The 19884-nt window shown below is 40.3% G+C and overlaps 1 protein-coding gene across 5 annotated transcripts in view; it reads left to right on the top strand.

Moving 5' to 3' along the window:
* Positions 1-19884, top strand: part of PTPN5 (protein tyrosine phosphatase, non-receptor type 5) — an 82889-nt gene that overhangs the window by 23290 nt on the left and 39715 nt on the right. The window lies entirely within an intron of this gene.

A 19884-nucleotide genomic window follows, 5' to 3' on the forward strand; every position in this document is an offset into this window, starting at 1 on the left:
TCTCTTTACAAATTTAGATATAAGCAGTCAGCTTTGGCCAAACTAATAGTCAATGTTTGCTGTTCATTTGATGGCAGGAAGGATGCACTTTGTTTTCTATAAGCTAAGAGAGTCATGTTAGTAATTTACACTTTTTGGTGTTTTTTACACCTTATCCAGACCCCTTGAGGCCACTGTTAAACCTAGACCATAAAACATCAGTGTTATTTAAGTTTTTCTTGAGGTGGTGTGTAAGTGTGCCAAATGATTGGAAGATTCATTGTGGTAGAACATGTACAAATATACAGTAAATGACAACCACACACTTTTTGCCTCACAGCACTTATCCTTGATAGTTTGACAGAAGTAAAACCACAATGTTTTATGTTACCTGACCCTTGTAGTCATAGACTATATTGATTTCAAAGCAAGATGTAAACACAGTTCTGCTGGTTATACAAAATAATGAATTCAGAAATCACTTTGCAGAGTTTATCAAATTTATCCCTGCACTGAAATTCGTAGTAAAATTAAGTTAAAAGTGTGGAGTTAAACCATGAGTGAATTTGTTCCATCCATTTACATAGAAACCACACACAGGTCCTATTTTGGAACTGGATAGTTAGGAAAAAGTAATTTATGTGCTATAAATCCAGTATATGATCCTTATGGATAATGAGGATATTCAGAGGTCTTTCATGTTTCACTCCCTATGAACCATGTGTTCATGCACAGACCCTGAAGGTTGTTCATGGAAAGGATGTTTAATCCAGCAGTGATACTGGCTTAGTCTTTATATGTGGGCAATACAAAGGGAAGTTTTTCAAACAGTTTTGTTTTTATTGCAGAAGAAGGCGTGGGTAGTTCTGCCTTGCAGAATAGCTTAGCCTGGAACAACCCTTATGTGGGAGGGCAGAAAGAAAAGATCGACGATCATTTATCATGTGACACTGAAGTGGAATAGTTCCAACAAAAAGACTTTTGCTGAAACTTTCCAGCTGAATGTGAACTGAAGGTCATGCACTTGCCTTCTTGTTAACATGATAGCACCAGCATGGAAGCACTGGTAACGTGCTGTGTGTGTAGGCTGCCCCTGGCAAGTGCGCTTGTTGAAAACGTACCCTGTAAAGGCCTCAGTCTGAGGTGGCTGAACAGGCTGGTTTTGGCAAAGATGCTTAGAAAGTATCACTGACACTAATTTGAGGGAACGCTCAGGTGTATAAAATGCAAATCTATGTCTTTAGAGCTGATGGAAGATGCTCTAATAAATGTTTGAAGTAAAAGTCGTTGTCCAGGCATTGTCACAGGACTGTAGACTGCTCCTTGTTTCAAATCTAAGAAAATGGTATCAGTCACTTGAGCTGTCACAAACACACTAATAAACTTGGCTATTGTATAAAATGTTATATATAATGTGGCCAAAGGTTTTTTTGTAGTTCCTAAGTTGAGTAATCAATAAAAATCATACAAAGAAAATCTTGTTGTTTTCATGGCAGGGCATGGGAGCTAATGAGAAGCTTCTAAGGCACGGCTTGATTAGGGTAGGTTGGAGGGCAACTTCAAATTCTGAAAGATACCTTGAAAAATTGTTAAGATGTGTTTATACCAGCCAACAAATAGGGGTAGTGAAACCATAAAATGATTTACTAGATTGGAAAACAGTCATTTTAAGTAACTGAAAGGCTATTTATTTCACAGAACTGCCTCATGTTCACATGCTCAAATCCAACACAGTGTATGAAGCAAAAAGTATGCAGAGTGAAATTAAAACTAGATGCTGTTCCTGAGGATTGAAAAGTTTTGCTGTAGCTGCACAACATAGTAATGAGCTGCTCTTGTGCGGGTGGAAAACAGGATACAGATAAAAGAGGTCACATGAGTCTGTGGGGATGAGCAAAATTAACATGCTATTTTTGAAGGAGTGTGCACTCGGGTTGGCATTTTGAAACGAAATTCTTTCAGTTAAAGCTTTATTAAAGCAAGTTTATTCTGCAGTGTGTACACAAAACACTAAAGAAAATAAAACTGGTGGAAATCTGTTTGTCTCTTAGCAGCATTTAAGAATCAGAGAGATGAAGAGGACGTGGCAGTTTGCAGCACCAAGGTACACTGTATCTACAGTGTACAACTGTACATTCACAGGGACCCTGATTTCAAAAGAGTTAAATTAAAAATCAGTCTATTCTTTTTTACAAGTATCTATTTGCTGAATTATCATGTGCCACTTTTAGTTCTATGGTCCTTATTGATTTAGTACAGTTTTAGTACAGTTTTTTTCAGTATTGTCATAGCTTAATGAAGTGCTGGACAAGTTCTTAGGTAGTTTTTTGTTGGTTTTGGGTTTTTTTTGTTATTTCTTCTTGCACTTGATCCTTTCTCAGGCTGGACAGGTGGCAAATGACTTGACTTGATGCTGCATAAAATGGTTATCTTGCTTCACATTAAATAGGAGGTATAACTTTGGTAAACATGCATTTGTAATTTAAGGACTTGAACCTGTTGATGCTGTCCCCTGCTGTATGTTTATTCCTCTGCCAGCTCCATTAGTCCAGCACAGCAGTCACAATATCAAGGATATCTTATCGTTGAATAGCAAAGATAAGACTCTGTTATTCAGATTGGGATTTTATGAGGCATTTAAGAGAACTGATTATTTGCTTTCTGCTGAAGTTCCAGTGAAAGTTGAAATTTTTGGTCACCTTTCAGGCATCCTGCATGAAAAGACAACAGAATCCATTTGCTGATACGTCCTGGATCTCTGTGTCGCTAAGTACCTTTCTAGGTCACCATGGAGAGATTGCCATTCATCATGTCACTGTAAATAGAAAACAGTGAATCCAGCTGGTCTCTGGCAATGCTGACAGCTTAGTATTGGTGAAGTATGCATTGTCAAATTATAAACTGTTGCAGAGATTTACCTGGAACTTCAGAAGTCTTAACAGGTCACATCAACCAGGTTAGAGCATGCAGGTTTCTGAAGACAGCAGATTGTAATGGTGTGCTATGAAGTGCTGTCTGCTGTCTACAATCTAACAGCCCAAGTAAAAGACATACACAAGCTGATCTACCACAGTGTTTTGGTGCAAAGCTCCAGCTTGTGATTTGGGTTTCCCCTGCACAGTTATTCTAACCACTGTGCTGCTGCTTCTCCAGCAGCTGCAAGTCTTTCGTTGCTTTCCAAGAGGATGTACATCTGTTTTCCTCCAGGTGCATTCCATCGTGCCTCTTTCTTTCCCAGATATGCACTGCATTTTGAGTTGGAGTGACAGAATGATTTGGGGTTTTTTTCCAAATTGATAAGATGGAGCTGCCTCTTATTTGCTTGATGAGTCAGTACCGTGCTTGCAATGATAAAATAACCAACTGAAGTGGAACGCACCTGAGTTTGGCCTCACATGCACATTCATTTGATCACACCAATTATTTGTTTTGGTTTCAGTCTTTGAACCTTAATACAAGAATGTTACTTGAAAACTTTAAAGATTTATTGACAATCGTAGTGATTGTCACATAGTGACATGGGGCATACTTAATAAGGTATGATTCAGGAGTCCTAGCAGAAGTGGGCAGCTGTATTTCAAAAGTAGATCACGGAGTTTGGTTTTTTTACAGCTTCTGTCATTCCCAGGAGGATTGGGGTCCTAAATCCAAGGTAAAAGTACATTCTACTGTGTCTCTGCTACTACACAGGTAGCAAAATAGTATTTCTGGTCTGTCAGTCTCCTCCAATGATTATTCAGGACTCTTCTGTCAGTCCTCCTTTCACCATTCATATTAGGACAGTTTGCTCTGCTCTTGCCTCTCTGTGTAGCTCCTGCCTTTTAAGCTTGATCTTCAGGAACAGGGACTGTGACAGCAGATAAATCTAATCACATGCTCTTTGTTAGAGTGAGGTCTGGAGGGCATCGTCTTTGTCTTTTTATTTCTTGGTTTCTGCTGAAGGAAATATAGACATATGGACTTCAGGAGCGCAACATCAAACTCAGGTACAACCCTGCTCCGGATGGTCATAGAGGTGAAGAACTGTGGTTTGTTCCTGCTGTGCAGTCAGATGTGGCAACCTATGCACACGCACCATGTCAAAAAACAGGTGGGACATGGTGGCATATTCCCTGAAATGGCATTGCTTGGCTTGGCATGTCTACCTGTAAGGTCATGTTCTGCCCCTGTGAGAGCTGACAGAACTATTCTATCAAGTTCTATTAGGCCCTGGCCAGCACTGTGATACTCCCCCATGTGGGACTTTCTCGGCTTTTGTGCAGGTACAAATATCATAAACGTCACTGCAGTTTAAAGTTTGGAATGATGAGCTGTTCTCACACTGCCCAGTATGTAGTGTTTGATGTTCTCACAACTGCACCTGTGTTTTCTTAATTGTGAGTGACAATAGGCACATTTATGTGCTGTATCCACAGACATGCAATTAAAGGAAGCAACAGCACATGGTAGACAGCAGTTTGAAAACTGTGTCAGTCTCAATTTCAAAAGCAACTCTGCAGTATTGTGTCCCTGTCTTTCAGTGTGAAAGGGATTCTGTATGTTAGGCTGCTTTTGAAAATGAAACTTAGGCCCATCTTTTGAAGAACAATTAAAGTTGTTTCAACAGAACCACAGTCTTATCTGGCTGGATTGGGACTTTTGAAAATTTGGCCTCTTGATGCCCTAAATGAGCTAGGGAGAAGATATCCACCATCATGTTTCCCACTAGAAAAATGAATCAAAATCAATATCTGATTTCTGCAGTTTTACCTTTGAAATGTTCCATTAAGAGCTCACAGTTGAAATTGGGAAGTTTAACTAGACATTTTTTCTGTTTCAAAGTTTAGAGCAAGATATTCCCGAGGAGAGGGAGGGTAGACTGTCTGCCCTAACTCTGAGGTTATTTAATCCCCAAGAGGGAGGAAGTTTTCAGTGTACTGTACTTCTTGCATATGCTACCTTGTTTCATTTGAGCTATTGCCAGATGCTGTTTTTAGTCTCCACTCAGTGCTTCTGTCAGGCTTTCACACTCCTCCTCCTCCTCCTGTGGGCTTCTCTTCTATGGCCTTGTATTTATTTTCCTTCTTTCATCTCTTATTAGATATTCTTATTTCCATTATTCTCAAGCATAGTCAGACCTTCTTTTGTCACCTGTATTTTGTCTTCTCCTTTCTCTGTTACCGTGAGTCCATTATGGATCTTAACTGGCAAGAGTGGTTTTATAGGACCTGGTTTAATGCATTAGAGCAGATATTTCATAAGTCTAAAATACCAGAGCCTGTTTCATGGATGTGAGATCCAGAACAGTGCAATATTTTGAATTGGGCATGTTGTCACATACTAAATTTTAGGAATGCCTCATGGTCAGTGTTTGGATTGGTGGACTAACTGATTAATTAATGGACAAATTAATTGCATAACTACAAGCTAAAATAAGCTGAAAATCGGCCTGGTAAAACAACTAGTCATTTTTGAGAACAGAACCTTGATGATAAGTGTGTGTCTGTGGCAGTTTTATAAACTTATTTTAGTTGAAGCAAACCACCCTTTGGAAGTCTAATGTCATCACAGCATTTCAAACTTCTACTGTTTCATGCCTTCTTGACCTCTGCCTTACCAGTTTGTGAATTGTGGTTTCATGCTTTCCTTACATCTGCTGGTGACATCCCCATGGGGAAATGCAAGAAACCTCAATAAGCAAAGTAGCTCAATATGGATAACATAAGGAGCTGAATTGTTGGGGAATACCATCCTCAAGAATTAGAGGGTTTAATGATGGAACATTTTCTTCATTCTATCACTGTTCTGTCTTGGAAAAGAAGTCTTGGGAACCTGAGACCTGCTTTATATTTGTGCATCTTCTTGTCTCTTTCCACCTATACATGATCTCTGATCTTTGGTAATCTGGGCCTGTTCTGTGTCTTCACAAGGTAGAGTTCTTAGGGGAGGGACTGCAAGGATTGGCAAGGTAACAAAGCTGATGGAGGGCAAGCACTGACTCATGCTCAACTGTCCAAAAGCAGTGAGGAGCAGTCTCCCAACCTTTCTACTTGAAAAGAGTTGTCAGAGATGATCATGGCATGGTCTCACCTGTTAGATTTGTTAGATTTTTCAAATGCGGTGTGTTACACCAGGAAATATCGTTGAATGCAACTTGGGAGTTCCCCATGGCTCTTTCACCACAAAATGCACCTTCCAATTGAGATCTGGCCATGTTGCCAAAAAAGAGCCATATTCAAGCGTGTTATTGAAGGAAAGAACAGAAAGGGGAGTCTGCCTTGGTGAGCCTTCCTTAGGAGCACTCAGAGTGTAACTGAGGATCTTAAACTCTCAGATTAAGCAGAGAAAGGGGAGATTCGGGTACTTCATGAGAAGAGCTTTTTGGGAGGACAGAAGAGGAGCTGAGTAAATACTGACATGTTTATTGTTTAATGGTGCATTTTCACAACATCTGTCAAGCTTCCTTTAAAAATACTCAGCCAGCTATGGCTTAACTGTAGATATTTTTCATACTTACTTCCCAATGCATGGAATTGGCATTTTAATTTCACAAATAAATCTACCAGCTCATTAAACTTATCCACCTGCTCATGCAAATGGAAGCCCAGCAAATTCAGTTTGTTCTCATGTGCTTTTTTCATCATAGCTTTCTGGTTGTCTTCAAAGTTCTTCATAGTCTATTCTGTTCAGATTCTGCGTTGCACTGTATTCTATATAATTTCATCCCTTAAATTGCACCCACCACCATGATATGTGGTAGCACTGGGTTGTCAGACTGTTCTCCCCATGGGATCTGAATGCCTCTTCACTGTAGGCTGCTGGCTTTCTGTGTGCTACACCCCATGCTGTGGTAGCAAGCAGCCTGGATAGTAGTGTATTGTGGTTCTTTGCACCTACCAAAGAGCATGAACGCTTATCCGTGTCGTTAATGACATGGATCTGGTATTGCTTTATTTTAAACTCAGCTGTTTAGCTAAAAGAATGTGTTATTTAAAAGAAAAATGCAATTTCACCCGAAAGTAACTGGCCAAGTGAAATTTTATTTAGTCCCAACAATAGATGCCATTTGCTGTTGATGATTGCCATCATGGCACGCTTTAAGTGAGAACAAACATACTACCCCCCTCCAATACACACAAGCCTTTTTTCCTAACAGATTTATTCATTAAGCATATGTTCAAAGACTACAGCTATTACCACTTTTAAATAGAACCATTTTTTCATTGCTTTTCATGGATAAAATGCCACAGTGTTTTGAAAAACCTGTTAATGTTCCAGATTTAATGAACTAACATGTTCTATTAAAAGTCCTTTCTACTCAAGTTGTTGGACAATAGACTTTGCTGCCTTGCAAAGTCTTTAGCAGTTTGTATGCCTTTAGCTTCCCTCTGTGTATGTTAATATGGTCTCTTACTTCTGAGCACAGAAATAGAAGGTGGTTAGACTGCAAGGCTTGGTCCCAACTTCCTTGCGCAGGCAACATTTCTGCTGAAATAGGTAAAAGTTTCATCTGACCAATTTTGCAGCCTTTTGAGAAGAGGGATGGCACTCTTGAGAGACACTAAATGCCTTCCATTTTGTATGCCTTCAGTGGGAGACAAAGAAAAATACAGAAAGCTTTTTCAGAATAGGTCATTTTTCTTTCTGTCATGTCTGTTCAGGGGCTCTCAAAATGGCCCCTTTTAGCATCCTTTGTGCTCACTGGTACTGACAGATTCTGAATGTCGTTTGCCAGGACATTGAAGAGCCTGTGTTATTTTCTGTAGGGAAAAAGGCTTTTGCAACAGCTCTAAGGTGAAGCTTCCTTTGTTCTTGAGATTTTTCTGCATGCCACTAAAGTGCTATTTGTGTTGGATGCACATATAGGTTCGATGATGCTACGTCCATTCAGCTGGTAAGATCATTTCAAGATCTGTAGAGATGAAAGAATGAACTATGTTATAGGTATCCCTCAAAAATAGGACTTGGTACTGCCTTGCTTCATCTTTTGTCTTTTGTGCCTCTGTTCAGCATATCTGAAATAGATCACAGGGCTTCTACCTGGGCCATGCATAAAATGCTCTTGTCCCTTCTTCTTATGATCTTCCCAACATAATTAAGGCTACTGTGGTGGTTTGACCCTACCTGGAGGCCAGGTCCCCACCAAAGCTACTCTGTCACGCCCCTCCGCGACAGGATAGGGGAGAGAAAACATAACAAAAGGCTCATGAGCTGAGACAAGGACAGGGAAAGATCACTCACCAGTTACTGTCACAGGCAAAACAGGCTTGACTTGTGGAAATTTATTACCAATCAAAATCATTAGGATAATGAGTAGTAAATCAAATATTAAAAACTCTTTCCCCTCACCCTGCCCTCCAGCCTGGTCTTAACTTCATTTCTGATTCTCTACCTCCTTCCCTACAGCAATTCAGGGAGATAGGGAATGGGGGTTACAGTCAGTTTATCACATGCTGTTTCTGCCACTGCTTCCTCCTGAGGGAGAGGAGTCCTTGCCCTCTTCCAGCATGGGGTTCCTCCCATGGGAGACAGTCCTCCATGAACTTCTCCAATGCAGTTCTTCCACAGCCTACAGTTCTTCACTAACTGCTCCAGTGTGGGTCCCTTCCAGTGAATGTGGTCCTTCAGGAACAGGCTCAAGTGTGCAAGGTCACAAGTCCTGCCAGCAAACCTGCTTCAGCGTGGGCTCCTCTCTCCATGCATCTGCAGGTCTCTGCCAGGAGCCTGCTCCAGCACAGGCTTCTCACAGAGTCACAACCTTCTTCTGGGCATCTACCTGCTCTGGTGTGAGGTCCTTCCAAGGCTATCTACACCCCTCTGGACCTCCATGGGCTGCAGGGGCACAGTTCCTTCACCATGGTCTGCACCGTGGGCTGGAGGGGAATCTCTGCTCCAGCACCTGGAGCACTTCCTCCCCCTCCTTCTGGACTGACCTTGGTGTCTACAAGGCTGTTCCTTTCACATATTCTCACTCCTCTCTTCCCTGGCCACATTTACTTCTGTGCCATAACTTCTTTTCCTTCTTAAATGTATTATCACAGAGGTGCTACTACCGTGTGATTGGCCCAGCAGTGGGTCTGTTTTGGAGCTGGCTGGCATTGGCTCTGTTGAACATGGGGATGCTTCTGGCAGCTTCTCAAAGAAGCCACCCCTGTCGCATCCCCACACCCTGCTACCAAAACCTTGCCACACAAACCTTTCTGGAAGGGACCAAGCAAATTTGTTGTACGCAATCGTCAATGGGAGTTGAGGGGTGCAAGGAAAAAAATCTCTAGTAGAATTTTCAAGTAATGTGGAGGAAGACAGAGGTGGGGTGGTTTGAAAGCGCTGCACTGGTCCTTAGAAGCTAAGAGATTTACAAGATTACTCAGTACTTTGTTCTTCATATGAAGTAAAGTGTGGGAGGAGACTTGGTATGAGCCACTTGGCATCTCCTGTTAATGCAGATGAAGTGTTCTGCGTAGCATAGGAGAAATATAGCTCTGTGGATGAAATCTTGCTTCCCATTGACACATACTGTCACCCACCCTTCATAAAGAGCATGCTATGGAAAGCAATTGACTACTCATATTTGAAAATATATTACATACCCAGCATGCTTCAACATGGAGACAAAACAGTGGGGCAACTAGGATTCATAAGGATATGTTTGGTGCCTTTGTCGTGACCTGAATTATAAATGTTATGAGATCAGGAGCTTCTGAAAAGAAAGAAATGCTTCAATCAAGATCAGAGACAGCAATGTTTTTAAAATTTGTGTTGCATAGTCGAGGAGGTAAAGTAATTTGTTGTGTTTTCATCCTCAGAATAGGAGATACTGTGACACCTTTTATACCTCTAGCAATGGGAGGTTTGAAGTGTACCTCCTTGTCAGCTGTACCTCCCACAGATGCAGCATACCTGCCTTGTGCTTCCATGCAACATCAGATCATATTCAAATCTTCTCCAGAAAGGTCTAGGATTAAGGTATAAAAAGCATTTCTGCAATATTTGCTGGAGTACAGAATAAAAACCCCCTAGGCTAACTGTGATCTCAGTCTTACTGTGGCGATAGAAGTAGAAAAGCTGTGCTGATGCAGGATCCAAAATGATGCTTGCTTCCCACCTTGGAGACCTGTTGATTAATGTCAGCTCTTGCTAAGGTAACTCAGCATGAGGCTCTGTGGTATAAGAGTCACCTCAGGTCAAGCAGAGCCTTGGGATATGTATGTCCATTAGAGGTTTGTTTCTTTGGATTGTTTTGTAGAGTGAAGCTCAGGACTGCAGGCAAGTCATGCAAAATCCTCCCAGAATAATTGCGAAGTTCATCACCAGCGTGTGCCTTTTTGTCTCACCTTCTCTGACAGAGATCCGTAACAACTTGTGCATGTCTGCTTCTCTATCTAGACAAAACATTGCTCAGTGCATGTTTCCTCCCCAGGAAGAGGATGAGAAGACAAGCTGTTGCTTTCTTTTTTTTTTTTTAGTTTACTATTTAAGGCTGTGTATCCATGTTGAGAAGCAGAGTATAGGAACCCAGATAGACTAGGCACAGGTAAACGAAGTGGACTGTTCCCACCTCCTACATGCACTGTTCCCACCTCCTACATGCACTGTTCCCACCTCCTACATGCACTGTTCCCTTTTTGTGCTCCTATATGGATAGCTAGGGAGAAGGAGAGGTTGAAACTGTTATGCTTACCACATTTTATTAACCTAAGAATGCCCCTAATGTGAAGGCACTGCAGTTACAATGGATGCAGAGTACTGAACTGGAAGCAATGATATTTAATTGTGCAGGGTTTGCATTAATGGAGTAGCCCTGGATGGAAATAGGGCTCTAATAAGGAGATAAAATTGAGTGTGGACGTCCTGTTTCTGGATGTCCATGCCCTAGCTGTACAAGTGCTTATTCTGAAGCCTAAGTTATAGCATCTGAGTGAGACTGCTGCTTTCTGAGGAAGCAAAGCAATGCAAGCATAGCCTTTTTAAATGCATGAAAGAAAGTTAAATGCTTATACTTGGCATAGTACCCTAGGGGCGTGTATCAGGTTTGTGACTGAAGATGATTGTTGAGACTGGTCTTGATGTAATTTACTTTGCTCAGGAAAGAGAATGTCTTTGAAATAAACATGGAATGCGATAGTGGCTTTCCTGAATGTTTTTGGTGAAGGCTCCAGGGCGTAAGATTTGAGTCACTTAGTAAAGCAGGCTATCCCCAAATGAATGACATCAAAATGTTCACATTTGAACCTGGCAGGAAGCCAGCGTATCACCCATCTGCTTCGAGGTGCAAACCTTCTCATTCATCAGAGCAAAAAGCGGATCTAATACCTACAGAATGCCAGGCTAGTAAGTCACTGAGGTGAAATTAGAAACACACAGTGGTATTAGCATTACAACTGTAGAAGTTATTAATTTATCAGGAGAAATATGCTTTTTTTTTTTCCAACGGTACCAATGTGCTAACACCAATTTAGATTATGGTAGTATGAGTAGTAAACACTTTCAAAAGTGTATGATACCAGAATGTGCTCATTTCTTTAAATTTTCAGAGTCACTCTTGTATTGCAGAGGCCATTTGACTGTGTTTAAATTATTGCTATTTTTTGATTAGGCATTCAGGTATGTTTAAGTATATCCTGCAGTTAAAGACTAAAGGCACAAAAATTATATTTAGGGTTTGGAAGAGGAGAGTTGGTTATCCTGTTTCAGAGAGTTCAAACCTGTACATTTCAATCTGCATTGTTGTGCTGCTGACAGTTGTCCCTGGCTGTGTTGCCTGTGCAAGGCTGATTCATGAGCAGTCAAAGCCTTACCTCTTCAACTGTGGAATTATAGAGCTGCTTTTTGGGTTTCTATTTTCAGTGTTAAAAGGAAGTTTTCAGCCTGGAATTAATTTGGGACAACCAACTCCACTGAAACTCAACTAGTATTCTGTTTACAAAGGCTCAAGTCACCTCCAAGTTATCACCAGGCACTTGAAAATGTTCACTGAAGAAAACAATATAACAAAGAAATGTATTCTTTATTTAAAAATACCAGTTTTTAAAAATTGAATCTAATTGTTAAGTGGTAACCAGACGTACCTTCTGTAAGGGGGTTAGTAGGAAGGGAGGAAAGAGCCTTACAAAAAAAAAAAAATAAAAGCAAAACCAAACTAAAACCAAACCAAAGAAGCTTTGAACAGAGCCCTGATTGAAAGGTGGCAAATGCTAATATGTGTGGGTGTGATACAAGTTAATATTCACTGTCTCTGCCCGTTGAGGGTCTGTGCTCACTTAAGAGCCGTACTTTGACACCGTATTTAATATTTTGTTTCAAAGCAAACACTGCTCGAGGGGCCCTAGCTGCCATGAGAAATGGCATATCCTTTAACTTGACGTTTCACAGGAGAAAAGGAAAGAGGACACTACTTAACAACACATCTTGTGTTTAAGACCTGTAAGCATTAGGGAAGCCATTAAGAATAAACCTCTTGTGTATTTGATTTAGTAGTGGGAGTGTGATTTAGATGTGGATAAGGGCATAACTAGCCTTGCATCAGAAATTAAGAGCAACTCCCCCCTTATTAGTAGAAACACAGCAGTTTATAATGAGTGTTGGACACCAGCAGTCAGACCCTACAGATGGTACAGTAGCTCCCATATACTTCCCGTATGGTTGCTTTATCTGACAGTCCCTTACTGCTTCTGATGGCTCCTAGCAGTTCATCTTTGCTGTTTTTCTAGAGCAGAGAGCCTGAGGATTTTGTTTCTTCTCACTCCCAATCCAAGTGAGGCTTACCCCTGATTTGGAGTGGTGTCAGTTGGGTGTATCCCCAGCTGCTTCTCCCTTGCAGCTCTGTTTCGTATGAGTTATTATGGACTAGAGATTTGGTGAGATGATTAGGTAAGTTACTTTACTAACCCACTAAAGTGGCTTAGGTATATTTTAAAGCAGTCTATAACACTGTGTGGGACTCCAGGTCTGGGAGGGTGCTGTCTGGAACACCTTGTATCTTCCAGACAGGAAGAGTTAGATGACAGCTCAAATGAAGTGTCCCATACACAAACTTCAGTGAAACTAAGTCTCTGGTGTCAGGCTGCATCCTTCCCCCTTCAGAAATGACTTCATATACCAGGGTCCTGTCTTATAAAATTGTCTTTTGCAAGTTCTTTTGATTATTTGGGGAAAAAAAAGAAGACTGTATGGAGGCAAGGAAATTTTAGAAGATTTTGAATTTTTCTTTTTTCTTTCCCATATTTCTTTTCCTCTGCAGTTATCATTTTTTCATGAATTATTTCTTGAGCAAGACCACTCACTCACTGGGGGGGGGGGGAGTGGAAGTTGATATAGAAAGGCATGTTAATGCTATGCCATTAAACTCTCTGAGACTGGGTTTTGTCTTTGCATTTCAGGTTTATAGAGCACAAGCACATTTTCAAGCAAACAGATTTGCACCAGAATCACTAAGAAGCAAAACTGAACATTACCTAAGAACAGATTGTTTCTCACAGGGCTTACTTTTTGAATCACTAATTCTGCTTAATAAAACAAATCCTTATTTAGCTCCTAACAAGCCCTCGGTTTTTCTAGTGAATGCTAAGACTAGCAGTAGGTAAAAAATTAGTCTGAAAGTTAATCACAGTTGTCCTGGTTTAGTATGAAAGTTAGTTTCAGAAGTGTTTTTTCAGACATTGATTTAATAAATTAGGAACCTCCTGGACATTTTTTTCATGGCTTATAAACTGTACTGTCCAGAAATCTAATCACAGAAAAAAATACTACCTTGGTAATTTAGTTAAATGTATGTTTCTATATGTACAGTCCAACCTAAGAGTAATCTGGACCCTCTGTAACCATGATAAATATATTTCTTGCCATTGATAGCAGAGTCCCTTTTCTGTGCAGGAATTTAATAGGTATTAGGATATGTTGATTCCTGTTATGCTTGAGTTTTATGGATCCTGCAAGAAAATGGCTGAAATTTTTTTCTTCATCTTCTCAAATGATGAAGGTTGGAGCTGGTGGACATTTCCACTGCAGCAACTCAGCTGAAGATGCCCTTAGGAACTGGAATCTATCCAGGTGGTATTTTCACTTATCATTGTGGCAGCCAGACTATTACTACACAGTACCTGTTGGACTTTTGAAAAAATCATAACAACTTGAAAGCTCTTATAAATCACAGAAAAGAGGGAAAACCTCAAGGCCTCATCTGTACCCTAAATTCTCAGAACATATCAGCAAGCACATAACATCAGTGACTGATTGGGAATCAGATGAGGTTTGCAACTTGTTTGCTGGCCAGTCTTCTCTTGTTGAAGAATAGGGGGAGGCAGTTTGTCTTGCAATCTGATATTTCTCTTCTCCATTCCTCTCTAGCAGCTTGCAGGCTTGCTTTTATATGTGACCCTGCGGTATCATAATAATGGTCCTGGGTGAACATGAACATTTTTTTTGACTTCACCTCTTTCTCTCCTCCCACCCACCCCAGATGAAGTGGCAGGTGGACTGAGTGGGAGCAGTGTGAAATGAATGCAGAGAAAATGTGTGACTCAGCAGTTCATCAGGGAGCTGCTGAGTGGAAAGGCAACTATTCTCCTCGCACACTGGCATCAGGTTCCTGTTCCCTCAGAGATGAGAACAGGCCACTTATAGATGGAGCTATGTGTCCCACCAGCACGGTGAACTTTTTTCAGGAGAACTTATTTCAAGTAGAGAGGAAAGTTTCTTCTTTGAGTTTGTTGCCAGGGAAAGGGGAGAAGCATTAGGCTAGAAGTACATAGACCTCCACTGCCTGTCTTGCTCACAGGTTTTATACGTGATTTTATTCCTTGCTTTCTTTTTCTCTTGATATGTTTTTCCCTTTTGGTAATCAAAGTTTGGCTTAAGCAGCAGCCAGATTCTACCGCTTGAGCTTTAAAAGTGCAAGCCTCCAGTAGTTTTCCTGGCTAGTAGATGACACCCCTTTTCCTCTCTGCAGTGTTGTTCAAAGAACTCCACAGAGAACGTTTGTCTTCCTCAGAAGGAGGCTGCTGGATTTAGGTATGCTAGCAGCCACTCATGGACAAACCAAGTGAGAAGGAGAATTATTATTTGTGTGTTATCCTCAGTTGCACAAGGGTGAATTAACCTTCTCTCTTCAGTGTGAGGGAAAGACCATTTCTAAGCAGTTTTGTAATGGTACAAGAAGTTGTTTTATTAGCAGTTTCAGTGACTGTCGTTCAGAAAGGAGAATTGAAGTAGATTTTTTTCTGACTAATCAACAGCAGGTAGACATTTTATATCAGTGATTGTACTTACTAAAAATTGAGTTTTAAAGCTGTAATGTGCATCATTGTCACAGAGTTTTCCCAACACACACTTGCAAAAAAAGCAAGAATGAGGTGGTGTTCTCTCAAATCTTCAGAGAGCCTGAAACAATGTCACTTGAGAGCTGTTGAGCAGCTGAATTCCTCTTGATGGGCATATCAATCCAGGAATTGGAGTGAATGAATACAAATATTCTTGGCTATTTCCAGTGTGATCATTTTAGCGAAAATATTCAGCTTTCCCAAATGTTATAAATTTCAGTTGTTCTCCACGTAGCTATAAATACCTCTAGCTTGGCCCAGCTTGTTCTTACAGTCCAGGGTAGATACACTTAGTGCAAACTGAAAGCATTGTAAGCTGAAATTCATTTCAGATTAAGTAACATAGGAGACTGATAACTAGGTTGCTGGTCATGTAGACTGAAGAAGCTTCCATTCCTCTGTAATGTGTCAGAGAGGGTAATTCCAGTTTCTTGGACCTCTTACTTAAATTGATGGTGTGCCAGGCTTATTTCTTCTTTAAATTCTGTTACACAAGGGTGACTGAAATCTGCAGTTACAGTTTGCGGTCCTACAAAGGACCACTGGTTTGATCTAAGTGGCTTCCAGTTAGATATCAAACTGATTTTAGAATTGCTTTGGTGCCTGGCAGTGTTTAGTGGTAATTGTAGTGAGATACGTGGATCTCTCGGGGTTGTTGCTAGTGTTTGAATTAAGCTGTCTGATACCTCCTGAAGTAGCTCTCTATGTGGTTTTGCATTACAAATGCAAGATCTACCAAACACAGGTTCTTGGCAGCTAAAACTTGGGCTTTATCCAGAGTGAAATTGGAAGTATTGAGGCTATTACATTGTTGTAAATCCCTTCTATCTCCAGTCAGCCAGTAGTAGGTAGCTGTAGGGTGCATCTGTGAATATTTTTCTTTGCAGCTCTTAATCTGGATACTTTTAAGGACTAGATGCTCTCCTCCTGAGCAGTATTCTATTCAGCCATTTGGAAAACATAATTGTATTGAACTCTTGTAAACAGAGCAGGTCAGGGATTAAGCACAGTAACAGTTGTCATGATCAGAAAGGTCAAAAAAATTAATAATGGAGGAGATGCATTCTTAGGATAACAGGAAAAACATTCCCCGCTTTCAACACAGATCATGAAGTCTTCAGTGTAATTTTTGACATAACTTATCAGATGAGTTATGAATGAAGAGAGCATCAAGAAGAAACAAACTTAGCTTGGTAGTGAATTTTGTCTGTCTGTAAACAGTAATGATGCAGCCTCTGTCATGTTTACTACTTAATATATTAGATTGCAGATTATAAAGAAGTTCAATAGAAGTTTCAGAATTATAAAATAGTGATCCATGAGTTGGTTTCCTGCAGAATGAGGAAAAAATACACAAGTTGTGTTTGCTATGCAAGTATGAAAGGTCCTCTTCCTCTTACCCACTTCTTCCCATACCACTGCAGTGCAAAAGAAAGCTAATTATTTGGTTTCCATCCTTATCATTCTGCAGTGGCAAGCATAAAAAAGAACGTTTTCTTAGACATTACCTTTCTTCTAAAGCTTTATTCTTTGGATAGACGGGCTGTCTTTTTACCCTCCAGCACAAGCTGCCTTTTGTTCATGTGCACTCTGAGGTAACTCATTCAGCTTTGGTGTGTCTTGCCAGCACCTGGACTTGCCTGCAATCAGGATGTCTTATGATGTGTGTTTTTAACAAGATATGTGAACTGCAATGCCAAGGGCTGTGTCCTGCTTATGCAGTTCAGGTGCATGTCAAAAGAAGCACTTGCAGTCCCATATCAGTAGTGTACATTCATCTGCTGTTCTGTCATCAATAGCAGGTCTCCCTAGCAGTTAGATGGAAATCGGAGACAGTGATTTCAGTGGGCAGTTGTCTTTTGATATCTGAAGATCTAAAAGCTATACATGTATTTATGATTCTGGTGTGAAGTGTTGGTAATCTTGACGGATGTGAAGTTTGGCTGGTGTGTTCATGCTTTGTGATGCTTTTGTGCTGTGATCCATTCCTATAAATTCTTGCCACTCACAGCCATCATGAAGATAGGTTCAGAGGGATATGTATCTCTATACACCCTAAACGATCATGGGACAATGCAGCTGAGCATCTGTGGTGTGTTGGCTGCTACGGCTTTAGAGTTGGCAGAACAGGTGAGGCCTGTTTTTCTCTTTGTTTTGTGAGTTTGGCAGGTAATTCACAAAGCCTGGGGTTTCCACTCCCAGAGAAGAAGCAGCCACCATTGACAAAATTTATATTCTCAGTGAAGAAGCAGTACCATCCAGTCCTTCACAGGGACAGTGTGATGGATGTACATAAATGTCTAATAACTGTAGAGCACTATATTGTCATTGCTGGGGTATATTTTATTTCTGTTATAAAAACCATTTTGATGAGAAACAAGTCTGTTGCTCAAAAATACATTATTAAATTAAGTCTGCCAATGGAGCTGTGTCAATTCCGTGAGCATTAGCACAAAAGAGGACACAAGTTCCTTTAAAAGTGTTAATTTCATCAGGAAATAACAGCCACGATGTGCGGTTCTGGGGACTTGTTTTTTGTTTTGTTTTGTTTTTCACTGAAGGCTTTAAGTATGAATCAGTTGAGTTCCAGAGCTGCTGATGCCTCACCCACAGCAGGATTTGATGGGATCGTGGCATGTTTGTTACTGTGAGGTTTGTTGACATTGCTACAGTGCCTTTTAACATTTCAGTTAAGCCTGGTACTCTAAGCACTTGTTTTTCTGAGAGTGCATATAGGTGTTGTTTCATTCTTCTGCCTTTTATGTACCCACATATAAAGTCAGAAAATTAAAGATATAGAGACACAGGGGTTTTAAAATGGCCATTTTCAGAGTTACAGAAGCCAGCTTTTACCTCCTGAATGGAGAAAGATGTTTCCCTATGTATTATTCCATAGCAAAGTGTTGTGCCATGTATTTTTGGCAGCTTGTATTGGTGGCAACATTTAAGGAAGGAATACAGGATGATCCAGAAAGTTCCTTACCCTGAACAGCAAGGATGAGGTTAAGTTTATGGTGCTGTTTTGAAATGTCTGGTTGCTTTAACAAGCCATATGGCTGCTACAGATGTCAGAGACCTTTTTAATTCTTCTGCCAAAGGTTTTTTTTTTCTAGCAACCATAGTCCTGCACCAAAGCAGAAGTATTTGTGGAACCTGAATCCCAATCTTCATGATGCAGGAATAGAAGAGGATATCACATGGATGTTACATTTAACTGTCAGTCAGATCACTAAGAGAGGAGAGGCACGATTCACTCCTGGATGTAGTCATCCTTGCCAGCTCTCTCCAGACCTTCACATTCACCTTGAGACAAGAAAGCTTTACTGATGTCTCACTCATTTATTACCTCTTCTGGGCACTGAAAGAATCCAAACCCCATTAGGGCAAATAATACAGGAATATAGGATTGCAAGATGAAGTGTGAGTGGTAATTGCAGTATTGTTTAAATCTGGCATAGTTAAATCAATACAGAACCCTAGGTGGGAATCATTATGTTTGTTAGAATCTAATCTTTTAGGATTTGGAAGAACAAATGTTTGAGTGAACTCTAATTAATATAGGCCTTTTTCTTCATATATCCAAGGCATGTATCTTACTAAATTCCTTTATACATATGGATACAGGCAGTTCTCCAGTATTTTAGTTCTTGTCCCTCTTGTCTTTTCTTGTATTAGTGCAAATACCTGTTCATAACAGTTTCAATTCAGCAGAGCTGGAATCCTGGGCTCCCAGGTCCATAGACCAGGACCTTATGCAGTGAAAATAATTGAAAGTAGAAGTAATTATTGTCTTTCATATAGGGCAGTCATAAGAAGGAGAATTTGACTCCTCCAATTGTACAGATGATACTGAACAACAATGGAATTCCAGGAATTGGACTTCTGGGCTGTGGAGAGGCATAGATCCCCATGGTTGCAGACACAGAGCAGTCCCCTAACTTTGACATCTTTGTTCCAGAAGGCATGTGGTTAAGTGGCCTTCACATTGTCATGTTAGAGTCAGGATTTTGTTTCCAGTCTAGACACAGATGACCTTGTAAAATCTCAGGCTGTTACAGATATGAAACAAAGAAATTCTGTTTACCTACTACATAAGGCAGGTGAACAAACCTTTGGTCAGTTAAAAGAAATCTTCTGAAATATGAAATATTATGACTTATAAAAAACAATTGAAAGCTGAGCTTGAAATCTGCATTCCCTGACTCCTTGTTGTGTTGTCTTCCCAATGATATTTTAGTTCTGCACTGTGTATATTTTATCTTGAGCTTTGGGGAGGAGTATCCAAGAAGGAAAGTCATCGGAATTTGGAAAAACAGTAAATATGTTCATTAACCATTCTTAGGGACAGAGATGTATCATATCATGTAAATAAAGGAAAAGTAGAACTTAAAATATGTTCAGTGAAAATAGAAGGCTAGAGACTTTAGGAGCAAACAATAATAAACTGTATGTAAACAGATATTTCTGAAGGTTTAGTTCTCAGCCACAGGTGCATGTCTCTCTGCAGGGATGACAAAAATAATTTCTGACATCAAGATTCTGTCCCTGCTAAATTTCAAATTCCTGTTCCAAAACACGGAGCATAAACATCCCACAAAAATATCAGGAA

This window comes from Lepidothrix coronata, unplaced genomic scaffold (genome assembly GCF_001604755.1).
Source record: "Lepidothrix coronata isolate B3197 unplaced genomic scaffold, Lepidothrix_coronata-1.0 Scaffold1, whole genome shotgun sequence".
In the NCBI taxonomy this organism is placed as follows: Eukaryota; Metazoa; Chordata; class Aves; order Passeriformes; family Pipridae; genus Lepidothrix; species Lepidothrix coronata.